A 14,568-nucleotide genomic window follows, 5' to 3' on the forward strand; every position below is an offset into this window, starting at 1 on the left:
GCCCTGACGACTGTGTCACCCTAAGCTCAATGAAGGTGATAACCTTCATTTATGGACACAACCCAACATTTAGAACAGTGCCTGACACTGAGTAGATGCTCAGATACTAGGTGTCAAACAAATGCATTGAAAGATTCCATTTCCAAGACTCTTCCTAGAAATGCTGCAATACCTCAAACATGACTTGGGTTTGTGGAAAGCTTGAAATTTCCCAGAGCAAAGCAATGGAAAGTCGAGGCAATGGAGCTGTCCAAAGTGATGTACAAAGTAGCTACACGAGAGTTGGAGGTTGAGTGGTAGCAACAGCAGCATGCACAGTGGTTTGTACTTTGCAAAGGAAGCTGGCAACCCCGAGAGAACAAGGTTGAGATGGAGCCATGCTGACCATTAGGATGGCCAAAACACGCGGGAGTAGAGAATGGCAGGATGGTGTCGGGGGCAGCTGTGGGTCATTATCAGAAAGGGCCATTCTGTACCAATTTTAAAGCACAAACAATTGAAAATGGAAAAACTAATCAACAAAACTGACTAATACAGAGATCCAGGGAAGTTTAAAAGGCATTTTGAGTTCTCAAGGCGTATAATTAGATTGGAGTATTGTCATAACATAAAATGAAACTAGCTAGGATCATCTAAAAAATACTTGACTAGTGATCAAAATGTGCTGGTTAAAACAAAAGTAAAATATTGTATGTACACATTGTCATAGGAAAGACTTAAAAGTGAATAACATACTTGAGGAAGTGTAGTAAGATAAACACCCTGAAATTTAAGGCAGAAAGTAGAGCTTAGACCATCCTTTTGAAAAGAAACTTACTAAATGAATTAAGACTATTAAAGTATTCATGTGCTTTGGCCAGGAATTCTACTTCTAGGAACCTATGCCAAGAAAAATTCAGAATGGTGGCAGAGATTTATGTATAAATGTTCAGGATAATGGAAAACAAACTCCCCCAAAAGTATTATAATGATGATATAAATTATGACATTTCTATAAAGCAGAATGTTATGCAACCATCAGTAATTACATTTATGGAGCATGTTAATGACTTGGGAAATACAGTACTCATGTGTAAGGTCAAACGAACTGAAATAGGGACCATGCCACAAAGGACATCTGGTCTCAACTACTAGCATAAGAATTCATTACATTTTATACTTTATTTAATCACTTCTAGGGTTATCAACAAAGTTTATTGAACTTTTTAAGAAAAGCAAGAGTGCAGCCATCTTTTTTTTTTCATACAGAGAGAAGGGAATTAGTTAAAATTATATCGTTTTAGAATGGTTATTAATTTGGGCCCTGAAGATTATTTTCTTATGCCTAATGGATCATGACTGTGGCTTTTCTATTGTGAGACACAGTGTAGTTTTCTGGACTCAGGCTCCTGGTTTTCCAGATGAAGCAGAGTTCACTGGATCCCCCTAGCACAGGGCGCAGCCAACTCTCTCCGTGAAGGGTCAGATAATAAACATCCAGATTCGTGGGCCAGATGGTCTCAGTTCCAATGCTTCAGCTCTGCTGTTGTAGCAGGAGAGCAACCACAGATACCAAGTAAACCGAGGGCTATGTGCCAATAAAACTTTATAAAGGCACGCATCTGGATTTTGTCCATGGGCTACTATGATTGATAACTTTTGATAAACTGGAAGCTCAGACTCCATTCCTGAGAAGAGATGAGAAGCAGTATGGAAAGAGAACATTTCCTGTAGGCTCTTTCCTGTAGTATGGAAAGAGAATCTGGTAGGTTTCTGAACTGGGAAAGATCTGACTTTGAGACCCGACTCTCTTACTACTTGTAGCTCTTGTCACAAAATACTTTTATCACTGTGAGTCTTGGTGTCCTGTTTTGGGATCATAGCACCCACTTAAATGAGGCAACAGAAGTCAAAGCCCAAGGCTCACACCGGTAAATGAGAAGTTCTTGTTCTTAAGGTCGCTCTGAAAAGTAGGCAGATCACAACCCACAGGTGCTGAATGATTCAGAGGCCATGGTGTAGATAGAAGAAGGTAGTGGGGCTGCAGCAGGGAATAGGCGGGATAATAGAGGTTGTGCTGCAATAACTAATTACCCCAGCGTCTCAGTAGTTTAAAACAATAATATTATATCCTACATGCCACATGTCCATGGCTGACCACCAAAGGACTCTTATTCATTGCTTTTCCCCCAGGGCCATCAGGAGCTTTGCCAGTGAGGTGAGAGGGGGAAAAAGTGATCACACACAGGCAGGCTCTTAAAGTTTGCCCCCGAAATACTGTGCGTCACTTCCACTCCTATTTCATTGGGCAAAGCAAGTTACACAACCAGACATGAACAGGGGTCTAGAAATGCCAGCTGCCAGATGAACTGGAGCCAACAGAGCAGCTGCTTTTTGCATCTCTGCTGTGTGGGATTTGTCTTAAGTTGGAATACATGATTTGGACTAAATTCAAGGCCTGCATTTACATTCTCAAGGACTCTGTGTGTGTACGTGATTGTCCAAACATGAGACTCACAGGGTAGAATTTTACCATTCTCTCTCTGTGAAGAACGTGCAGGGGTTAACTTAATTTAAAGAATGGCCAAAGCACATGGCCTAGACCAGAAGAGATGCTCAACAAATATATTCTTTCGCTTCGTTTTTGTCCAACTAGCCCCCAAGGTTTTGGAAATCCCAAACCTGCACATAATTAAGCTGACAAATCTGTATGAGAGGAAGAGACAGGGGAGGAAGTAGAGGAAGTTGAGGAGGAGAAGGAGGAAGTAGAGCAAGAGGAGGGAGAAGAAGGCCAGTCAAGAAGTACCGGGCAAGTATAACAGTGCCAAGCACTTCCCATGTTCTCTCCTTCCTGCCTGGCAACCATCCCATAAGGCGGACACCATTAAGCTTCCAGTGCCAAGGAGAGAGCTGAAATGTCAGAAAGAGGAAGCCACGTGGCCCCAGCCCCACAATCCTAAGTATCTGGGTTTTCCTCACACTCTAGTCCCTGCTGGTCTCCAAGTTCCAGCCTCTTCCACATTGCATCTTCTAACTAAACCTGGCCTAGAATCTGCCCTCAGTTGTTCCATTGCTTGCTACTGCCTGTCACAGAAACAAAGCCCTAGAATGTATATACCCTGTGGCCCCACTCACTGGGTTTACATGGGAGGGAAAATATTTCCAGAAATGACGCAGGGAGACATGGAGAAGCGAGGAGGCAGAAACAGACTTACAGACAGAGGCCAAGACTCTAATAAGAACACAGCGGACAATTCTCCTGCGAGATGCCTTCACTGGGCCTCAGTACCCCTGTCTACAACCTGAGAAAGTGGTCAAATAAGGGACAAACCAGCGGCCAGCTTCAACATTACATCACTGGCTGGGTTTCTTAGACCCACTTAGCCGAAATCTTCGGAGCCTCTACTTTTCAGATCATCATCTTAATGTACAACACTGCCCATCTACCCACAGCAAAAACAGGAGAAGCAGTGGACTTTCTTCATAAGAAATGTGAATGGAGAACAGGCAGAATACAGTCCCTGAACGGCCCTGGCTAAATGAAGATCGGAGTCACAAAGGGAAATCACATTCCGCAAGTTCCTGGAGGGGGAGGAGAAGGGAGGAAGCTGCTGCTTCCAATAAGGACTCATTCCAGAAATCCCACATAACGGCCTCGCAGCACCCTGGTGTGATAAAGAGATGACTGTTTCGGTTGAGAGGATGGAGTCCTCCTCTGGGAGAGGTGGGAGGAGGATGTGGCGAGGGCTCTTTCCAAAGGGATTGAGCTCACCTCTTCAGACCGGAATATTGACTCTTGCATTTCCACTGTAATGACTTTAACCTGGTGAATACCTTGCCCCTGCCAAAAACCTGTCGCTATTAAGTATGTTTTCAATTGGGAAATGGAAGTGCATTGGTCCTGGCAGGAAAACGAGGGAGCGAATCTTCATTAGAGCCTTGGAGCTCAAGCCAGTATCTGGGTCTGTCAGGGTCCCCGCTGCCAACACGAGGGAAGGGGTGCTCTGCCTCTGCAGCCCAGAATTCAGAACCAGAGAACACCAAGGCAGTTTTCCCTTTCTCCAGTAAATTTCCAGGTTGAAAAACGAAAAGAACATCACCAAAGAAAGAACACATTCTGCTTTTTCATTTTCAACTAAAAAAAAATATATGTATATACAATTCCTCTCTGTCTGTATGGCCCCCTCTTCTGGGCTTTTCCTGTTCCTCCTCTGTTCTGGTCTCTCCACCCTCCACCCACAGAATGAATGCCTGTGGGCAGCCCCCACATCCCATGGCCCCCTGCCCTTCCTCCTAGCATGGCGCAGGCACATTCCACTGGCACTTCCTTGTGTACTTTTCACCTGCCCTCTCCCCTTTCTCGACCCTCTGTTAAACACCAGGAAAGCAACGATATCCCTGGAAGACCAGGAGCCTTGCAGGCTGGCAGGACAGTGGGAACCCCAGTCCCACCACCATGTACATCACTGTGAACTTCCTCGTTGGTGACATGGAGCCATGCGGACTTCCCCACAGGCTTCTTCCATTGGTGAGATGAGAAAATATCTGCAGAGAGCCTCGTGTAGGACCATCATGAGCTGCCCTGCCCTTTCTCCTCTTCACAGGCTGAGCACAGCAGCTCAGCTGAGGCCACATGCAGGGGAAGCCAGGAGACACATCGCAGGGGGGGGCATCCCTGGGTCCAGTATCTTTAGGGCAGAGCCCGAACAGGTAGCACCCAAACCTGGGATTTGGTATTTTTCTGTTTTGTTTTGTCTTGAGTCCATGTTTGCAGAACATAATTTCTCATGGGGAGTTGGTGCATGTCCGTAACACATCTTTTTTGTCATCCCTTTTCCCGTTCCTCCCTCTCCCCTTCCTGCATCTCTTGATCCCCTTCCCCTTTAAGAAAGAGCCATCTCCCTACTTCCTAGGATCTAGCTTTTATTTTGCCCTTTATTTATACTCCGGGTTTCTCATGCAACAAAAACCATGTGACATTTAACCTCCTGTGTCTGATTCATTTCACTTAGCATTATGGCCCCCAGGTGCATCCATTTTCCCACAAATGACTCAAATTTATCCCTTACAGCTGAGTAGTACTTCACTGTGTGTCGGTACATTTGCTCTATCCACTCACCTGTTGATGGACACATAGGCCACTTTCAAACTTTAGCTATGATGAGTTGTGCTGCTATAAACACGGGTGTGCATGTATCACTGCAACATGATGCCTTTCACTCTTTTGGAAAGCTACCTAGAAGGAAAATAGGCATGTCAGTCAGCATGATAATTAGAAGCACATTCAGAGAAGGAGGGGGTGGCAGCCTCATGTAAAGGGGACAGTGTGACAAGGCACAGGAGAACAGAACAAACTGGAGAAGCCGAGGATGTGGTAGTGGGAGAGTTTGGGGTGTGGACAGGGAGAAAGAGCCCTCTGGTCACTCCACCTGGCCTATGGAGGATACTTAGAAACACCGAATCTACTAGAAAATGAACCCATCACTAACAAGACTTCCTTGGCTTTGCTTGAAACCTCTCACACTCACTACCCTGACCCTCTGCACCAGAGAGGAAATCTTGGCTCTGCTGGCTGCCAGTATTTTTTTACCCAGGGCTCCCGGAGCTACAGAGTGGTTGCCATGCTGCTGGGTCCCAGGGATGTGGGAGCTGCCCAGATCCCGTGCCTATTTATTTCCCTAAGAGCCACACCTCTTCTCAGCACCCCACAGACCAGCAGTAGGCTGTGACTTAGCCCAAGCACCTCAGTGCAGGCAGCCGCCATCACTCCAAGGCCTTTGCGGCCAACAGGGTTTTGTGCAGTCTCACAGCCCATGTCTGGGAACGCACCGGGAAAGGATGGAGGCGGAAGAGCCGTACTCTTGCCCATCCCTGATCGCACAGGTGGCCTGGCTCCGCACCCAGGCACCTGTTTGCAGAGCCACACCCACACTGACACGCCTCTGCGCCTTGCCAGGCTGACTGATCAGCCCGGGCAGGAAGAAGCCCGGGTCTTGGATGTGGCGGCTGGGTTTTGGGACCTTGTCTTTGGACATTTGTATTCAAAAAGAAAAATGAAAACATGGAAAGCCATTTGCATTTCTGTCCGAGCTGTGCCAGGGGTGCTGTTCACGCACCCAGGACTGGGGTGGTGGGTGGGGCTTAGGGCCTTGTGCTTCTCTGTGGATTCCACACAAACAAATCTCCCACGAGCCAGCAAAACTCGTTCGCATTTGTATACTGTGGATTACAACTTCGGAGTGAATGCCTTCTTTTCCCAAACAGGTTTCCTTATTTTCCCCAAAACTTTTGAATTACTGCTATCTACAGACTACCAAAAATAATCATAATAATAATAATAATAAATGAGGAGAAACTAGAGAAATGGCACACAGAAAAGGGGAGAACAGATGGAGAAAAATAATTTCACATTATATGTTCATATCATACACCTATTTTATTGTTTTCTTTTGGTTTAATACCAAAGAAGCTGACTATACTTGCTCATCCTGTTTGTGACGGGGACCAGCGATCCTGTGCTCACACATCGCAGCTCCTTAACTGTCCGACTTCAAAGGGCATCTCCCTGCTCCGTTCCGCGAGGGGAACATGACTTCACCCTCGCAGGCCCCACAGGGACAACTAGGCACCATGAGAGAGAAGTGTAATGCTGTCGTTGCTGTTTCACAACTAGCAGAAAGAACCACAGTACTTGAAACGAGAAAGGTGACACGAGGTCCTGCCGCCAGACAGCTACCGCTCACGTGGTGGGTGCACGCCTTTCAGATTCTACCGTTGCACCAGACCCACGCCTTACATCATGCATGCACACATGCAGGCATGGGAGCACATAGACATTCACATGGGTCCCTGGCATCTGTCCTCAGAATTGTGTGGAGGACCCGGCTGGAGGCCCCTTGGGACACACAGGGACACTACCACCCACTGATGGCGTCCATGAAATGTCTAGGGCAGAAGCCAGTAAACTTTTGCTAAGGAAGGTGGATCATAAATACTTCGGGCTTTGCTGGCCCCATGATCTCTGTTGCAGGCACACAGCTCTGCTGTTGTAACACAGAAACAACAAATACAGAACAGTGATTGTGCCTGTGCTCCAATAAAGCTTTATTGACAAACCAGGAAGTGGCTATCTTTGGCCCAAGGGTGGTTCACAGATCCCTAGATAAAAAGAACATACTTTGAACTAGTAAGACAGCAGGGCAGGAGGCAGATCCAAGCACACATGCATGCACTTGCACACACACATGCCCCCATTGAAACACAAACTTATTTTCAGTGGCCTGTGCTGTTTTAACAAATACCTCAGTTTTAATGTGCAGCCTCTGAAAAATAAGGACTGCCACTGGATTAATTGAAATTCCCTTTCTCACCAAACAGCAATTTAGAAATAGCCAGTTTCCCTCTGTTTCACGGAGGGAGTCAAAGCGGCAGTCACCCCACCGCACTGTCTAAGAAATGCAGTGCAGGGGGGACAGGGTGATACCTCACTCACGCCAAGTACCCGAGATCACACACAACCGGCAAATGATTTATTAAAGACTACAAGATAAATATGGTACAGTTTTCAAATAGAGAGGCTCATGACATCAGCACAGGATGAGAGAATCAGGATGATTAATAGGGAAGGAGACAGGTTACAAATACCGAACACTTTCTCCACCTGTGGGAGGCTCTTGGAGAAAGCCTCTCCTGTCTGCAAACAGCCTTCCAAAATAGGGTGATAAAATACAAGCCTAATAACAAAGGCCATTTCGCACCATTTTCCCCCTAGGTTTTGAGATGTAATTCACAAGTCCTCCTAGAGTCCATCCATGAGCTTGTACGGTCTATTCTCAACAGGCACCTACAAGACAGCCGCGGCTTCTCTCCGTTGAATCTTAATGACCGAGCGGATCTTAGCTCGCAGCCCCCGGTTGGGAGGTTTTTCCTGTTCCCTCCCGATGCCCTCTCTCCCCGGATGAGCCGGGCCTTTCAAGGATCAGTGCCTGCACTTAACTCAATGTTCTGCTCAGCTGCCCACTCCAACCTCGCCCTTTCTTACAGCTTCTGCAGAGATGCGAGAGGTCTTCAGGGGATTTCAGCCGACGTGGGGAGGTGACACTCCAATTAAACCTTCCTCTCGCGATGGTCGCCTTGACCTCGCGTCCTCCCTGTGCACACACTCAGCCGCACTTGTTTGCTAGGCAGGTACCTGCAGAAAGACACCCTTCGCGTGCCCGGCTCAGCGCTGCGTGCTGGGGATGAGACGATTAAGAAGCTGCAGTTGGCGCCTTTCATAGCTCATGACCTATTCGGTGAGACAGAAATGGACACAAAGCCCCGGCCTTGATGCAATCGGCACTGTTAGTCAGGTACGGGAGCAGCGCTAAAGACAAGCAAATACATGCACAGAAAACACCTGGAAAGAAGCACGCAAAACAGATAACGGTGGGTGTCTCCCCTTTCCAAAAAGTGGGTGAGGGGTCAGTATTAGGCAAGAAAAGCCACTAGGGAACATCTGAGTCTATACTTACGTGTGTGTATGCCTTTTTCAAAAATGTTCCTAGTCTTCTTATTCCTACTACCACGTGACTTCATTTAATCCTGAAATGCCCTAAGTGAGCAGGGCCAGGACCGGGGTGAAGGGAGCAAGGCACCAGGGCATGCCTCTGGGAGGCGCTCACTGTCAGGGTCATGGAGGCTCAGGGCCAGCTAAGCACACAGAGAACGGAGCAATGGACTGACAGGTCTGAGGAGGGCCCTCAGCAAGGAAATGGGCCCTGAAGATCGAGAGGGGCTTCCCTGAGAGAGAGCTTGCTAGGCAGACAGAGCAGCATGTGGGAGGGTATGGCAGAGCATAATGAGTCATTCCCAGTGCCTACAATGTAGAAAGTGGGATGGGAAGGAGAAGAGAAAATGCACACAACCCCCAGCACACACATGCCTTAAGCTTAGGAAAGTCTTTCTGTGGCAGGGTCAGCGTGTAGGGCTCAACACCGGTGTCTAGGATGAGACTGGGCGTCCACAGGCCCTCATGAGACTCATCATGGCTGCTTTCCTCTGAATGGAGCCTGTTTCTATTGTCTTGATGTCCAGTTCTGACATCTCATCTCTTCCTTCTCCATCCTTTTCTTGAGTTCCTTCCTTCTGGAGATCACATGACTAGGCTAAGTCATCTAATCGTTTCCCACACAGTAGGCCAGACATTGTTCCAACTGCACACCCTACATGACCTTATTCACATTTCACAACAGCCTAACAAATGCGTTTTGTTATTATTCCCATTTTATAGATGAGGCAATGTGAGGTCAGTCTGCTTTAATAACTTACCCAGGACACAAAGGAAATGAATGAGGATGCCAGGACTGAAACCCACAGGGTGGTGCTGGACGTTATGCCAACTACTGTGCCTCCTGCTGGGGGTAAATTGCAAGTGACATCTACACAAGATGCACCAAGTGAGTGCAACAGAGGAGAAGTGAAGGGTCAAATAGCCCTGGTCCTACACCACACAGGCGAGGACTGCATAGTCACCCGCGCAGTCTTCCCATCAGAGAAGTCAGGAAAACTGCCTGCAGGAGGCTGGGGCTGAGCCCTTCCTCCAGAAAAGATATCAGGATTGTGCTTGTACAGTGTGTTTCTGTTCAAAGCCTTTCTGCACTTTAAATATGGTAGGGACATGGTTTTGTGCTCGTGTTATGGAGACATAATAGGGGGACATTTATCCAAAAGCCACTAAAGGAGGCTTTTAAGGAAAAGCGAGATGCAAGTCAACCGAAGCTCAAGCATGGATTGTTCCACTTCCGTGTGCTCAGCGTACAGTGCTCCAAAATCAGACCAGAGCTGTTAGCGAGCAACAGCTTGGCCATCCAGAAGTAGGGAAACCACTTTCCTTGGACCAGTTGTAAACACGCTCTCTGTGCCTGCAGGGCTTTGGATCTCCCCAGGGAGGTTGAGCTGCCCCAGTCACATCCCAAAGTTGGAACACCGTGACCTGAGAGAGCTCGCGGCCTGGGCAGAGAGACCTGGTGCGAGGAGCAGGCTGCCTGGGTGCTGACAAGTGGGGCGAGCGGCGAGGCTCGCCAGACAATGGCAAAGGAAACATCGCCATCTGGTGGCCGCAGGGGAGATGGGCTACCTTCCCCGCCATTGTCTCAAGCATACACAAAGTGAGTTCAGCCAAAAAAAAATTTAGATCATTTGGAAAAAGCAGGAGAGCCAGGCCTTTGGTTTTAAAGACAACAGAGGAACCAAAACTCAGCCCTGGCGCATGCTGTCTGTGGCAAAGGAGGAGAAAAAGGAGAGTAAGCGGAGTCACCCTACCAAATATGGATGCTCTTGGCAACAGCAAAACATTCTTCCCTGGGGGTTGTGAGAGACCTGCTCTCGGCCCAACACAGAAGGCCTTTTTGGTGTCCAAAGGACCAAGATAGACATTACAAGATCACACGAAGGAGGGAAATACTCTGATGATGTCAGTAACGACAGGCTGCAGACTAAAAGCACTGACGTCATTTTTGCACGCACGGATGAATACATAATTAATCAACTGAGCAATAATAATAATAGATAATTAAACAATCACTGGACATTAACTCTCACAGCAACCCCATAAGAAGTAAAATGCTGCTACTAGCTCCATTTTACAGCTGACCAAGCCGAGTCCCTCAGAGGCAGGCACACACCCTGAGCTGGATCCCCCGAGAGGCCAGAGCAAAGCACGGGCCCATCCGACCCAGTCCCACACTCTGCACCATCACCCAGTGCTCGTCCCTCGGTGTGGTCCATCTGCACTGCACACACAGGCACATACTAAAGCACAGCATCTGCAGCTCCACTCCAGATGCGCACAGTCAGACTGTCTGGGTGGGCTTGACAACTGGCACGTTAGCAAGTTCCCCGAGCCATGGGATAACCACCTACGTGTGCTATTGCTAAGTTGTGTCCCCCAGCTCCAGTGTTGAAACCCTGACCCATCATGTGATGGTGTTCAGAGGTGGAGCTTTTGGAAGGTAGTTGGTTTTTCATGGGGCTATGAGGGTGGAGCCCCTGTGACAAAGATTAATGCCCTGAAAAGGAGAGGAAGAGAACAGAGCTCTTTCTCTCTCCACCATGTGAGGATACATAGGGGCCATGTGCAAGCCAGAAAAAGGGCCCTCACCAAACTCCCACCTTGCCAGACCTTGTTCTTAGACTTCCCAGCCTCCAGAAGAATCAGGACTGTTAAGACACACCATCCATGGTAGTGCGTCTTACTTAGCCCAAGCTTACTAAGACGCAACGCCACACATCCTTGTACCTGCTCATACCAAATGCACGGTAGATTCCCACTGACTTAGTGAATGACCCAGCGTGCGAGCTCTACTGCACTGCAGCTTGGAAGAGATGCACTGAGTGTGTGCGGGTATAGTTTCCATCACGTGACCTCTTTCCTAACCGGGGAGCAACCCTGGAACCTGCTTTCTTTCAACCCTAAGAAGAGTAGGTCCCCTCCCTGCATCTTTAAGGATTCGTGGGGAAGGCTCTGGAGAGCAGAAGTGACAGCCTGGTGTTCTGCCTTGCATAGTGCTTTCCAATTCCAAAACTCTCTGGCAGACAGTCTCTCTTTAGGTGACTGGAATTACCCAGGACGTTGGGGGTCCGGATAATTATGATCGTGGTTTAGCAGATGATAACCAGACTGAGGGAGTTAGAGCCCTGCCCATAGTCACCCGCTAGCAACATGGAGGGCTCAGCCCGTAAGACAACAGAAAAACACAAGTTCACCAAAGAATGAAATTAGAGGACACAGCATAACACGGAAGAGGGGCTTACTAGCAGCAAGGAAAATCACCCCCGACAGCCCGCATGGCAATAACTAACAAGATACAGGCAGGGTTAAGGTCACAGGCAGAGTGGGGGGCCCTCTTGGGAGCAACAGTGAGGTGAAGCTGTTAGCACTCCTAAAAGTGAAACAGCAAGCAGAGGAGGAGGTAGTGTCATGAACCAGGAAGAGGGGCAGGAAGTGAAATGAACAAGTAACAAAGGCGGAAGTCAAAGCTTTTAGAGAATCATCGCTGACTCAGCTTTCTCACTCTCCTAAGCAGTAAGTGCTGTCTTCCAAGAAACAAGATGCCGGTGGCTTCTGGAGGGGTCCCAACCTCAGTTACCCTGGGAGTGGGCTTGAGCACTCCCTGCCTGGGGACATTCTGGGCCTGCTCTCAGGGATCACGCAGACCTTGGTCTTCTTTCAGCCCAGCCCACCCAGTGGTGGAGTAGCAAAGAGGCCAATGACTGAGAAGTTGAAACGACACGACATTTCTAACAGAAAAACTAAAAGCATATCCCTGCTGCTGAGATTGTTTACTCCTCTGCCAAACTGCTCTGGTGGGTTCTCTGCGGTTACACAGAGCTTTGAAGACAAGCATGTAATATTCTTAAGTACCTCTGAGACAGGTTTTCTTAACTTCGCCCAGATGGCTCCCTGAGCTGGCATGTGCCTTACAGAACCTCAGCAGCACCCTTGCCCCACCCACTAGATGTCGGTAGCACATCCCTCCCCCCTCAGCTGCAGCACCCCAAAATGCCTCCAGACACTGCTAACAGCTGGGGGGATAGGTCAGTCCCCCTCCCCTTGAGAATGCCTGTTCTAAGCCACTGTAAATTAACGAGCTAAATTCTTCCATTAACAATAGGAGAGCTAGCTTAGAGTGATGATTTAAAATAGTCTCCCTTTATTCAAATTCGGTGTAGCACTCACTCCATGATGTTCTGTTCATCATGGATTTTTTTGCATTAACTTTGATTTTTTTTTAATATTTCACTAAAATATTATCTTTGGTATCTGCTTAAATATACCCCAAGTATCTTATTTGCCTCCCTGAGTCCAGCCCTAGGCAAGGTGCCACCGGGGCCATTAACACCAGGAAGGGGAAACTGTCCCCTTTCTTTCTCTGTCACACATTCATTCATTCTTCCCCTACTCAGTCCACAGAATCTTAACTTGGCCACTGTTCACAATGGCTGTGCACAAGCTCAATGTGCAGTCACCGTGATTTCCACACATTTCCTGCATAACCGGGAAGAGTCATGAGAGGTGCTGTACTGAGTGCTATGTAAAGAGTATGTCTTAGTTACTTTTCTCTTGTAGCTGAGGCAAAATACCCAACTCCCAAAATTAAGAAAGGAAAGATTTATTTAGCTCACAGTTCATGGAGGTTTCAGTCCGTATTTGGCTGGCTTCAAGGCAGAGTGGCACATGGCAGAGGGCAAATGTTCATGGAGGCAGAAAACAGCAAAAGCAACAAGTGCAAAAGGGAGGAGTTAGCAGGCAGCCTCTTCCTCTCCCTTACATATGCAAGCTATCCACCCTAGAGGAGTGTAGCACTCACAACCATGAATCAAAACTCTAGAAGCCTGCCCCATGACTGCATAAGGATCTGAGGGGACATGCAGACACAAACCATAACAGAGCACATGAGAAGGGAAATGCTAAGAGGTGAGGGACCATTTGTAAGGATAAAGCAATTGTCCAGAGTAGATGACTGTGGTTTGAACTGGGAAATTAGCTGTGGACACAAAAAGGATTAGGAAGATTAAAATGACAGACTCAGTTAACCAGTTTTTGATTCGGGGGTACTAATAAAAAAAGACAAAATCGACAGATATTGGTGGTTAATCCAACGTAAGGGATAAGGGTAAGAGTTGTCAGGGGAAGATCCCAGAATTCTAATGCATATAATTGGGTGAAGATTATGATGAATCAGAAAGCTGCAAACCTGGAGAAGGAGCAAGTTGAGAGGAACCTGGGGTCCAGGATCACAACAAGGGTGTGGTGGTCAGGCGAGATGCCTGGGGTGTTACCACACAGAGTCCTTAAAAGGGGAAGGGGCTGGAGATGCCACTGCAGGAGTCCGGTCCTCAGATGGCACCTGAAGCTGTGATGTGCAGCAGCCTCCCTGGGAGGCCTGGAGAGTGACAAGAGGTGCTGGGACCCAGCCCTAAGGAACTCTCAGCTCTCACAGGCAGGTGGAGATCAACAACATGCTGAAATTAGTAGAGGGAAGTGTGATACCAACAGGATATTTGCATAACCTCACAGAATCTCCCCCTCGAGACAATTATTAATTACAAGGTGGAAACTGTAAGATTACAGTGGGGGAACCTGGCCCATGCCACCTCTACCAACTACTCAGAATTAACCTACAACAATCAGATGTGTGCACCTCATGTGCTTCCCGATACGACATGATGAGATGGACTCAGCACTGCCTCTGTGATTGTCTTGCCAAAAGTGCATCACGTCAGCCTAATTGTGGGAAAATGTCAGAGAAATCCAAAGTGGAGCACCCCAATATCTGGCCAGATACCTTCAAATCTGTCAAAGTCATGAGAGACTAAAGAAGACTGAGAAATTGTCCCAGGTTGGAGGAGACTGAGGACTGCAATGGACTGGGATCTTGTATCAGACACTGACAAGAGAAAGGACTAGTTGACCAGTTGGAGAAATCCGAAGACCTACAGAGGAGTTTCAAGTAGAGCATCAATGTTGGTTTCCTGGTTTTGAAAATTACGCTAAGGTTATGTAGGATATGAACATTCTTGGAAGATGGATGAAGGGTATGCGGGGAT

General features: G+C 47.8%; 1 long non-coding RNA gene across 3 annotated transcripts in view; it reads right to left on the minus strand.

The window, feature by feature from the left end:
* Positions 1 to 7,063: 7,063 nt before the first annotated feature.
* LOC102027222 overlaps positions 7,064 to 14,568 on the minus strand; it is a 31,864-nt gene continuing 24,359 nt past the window's right edge. For 2 of the 3 annotated variants that reach the window (XR_001231909.1, XR_001231908.1), the window contains one exon: positions 7,348 to 8,266. This is a non-coding gene — a long non-coding RNA (uncharacterized LOC102027222). Of the gene's footprint in view, positions 7,138 to 7,347; positions 8,267 to 14,568 lie in introns of those variants that run through there. The other variant, XR_264621.1, reaches the window with a different exon arrangement.

The sequence above is a fragment of the Chinchilla lanigera genome, unplaced genomic scaffold (genome assembly GCF_000276665.1).
Source record: "Chinchilla lanigera isolate Chin_1 unplaced genomic scaffold, ChiLan1.0 scaffold00121, whole genome shotgun sequence".
In the NCBI taxonomy this organism is placed as follows: Eukaryota; Metazoa; Chordata; class Mammalia; order Rodentia; family Chinchillidae; genus Chinchilla; species Chinchilla lanigera.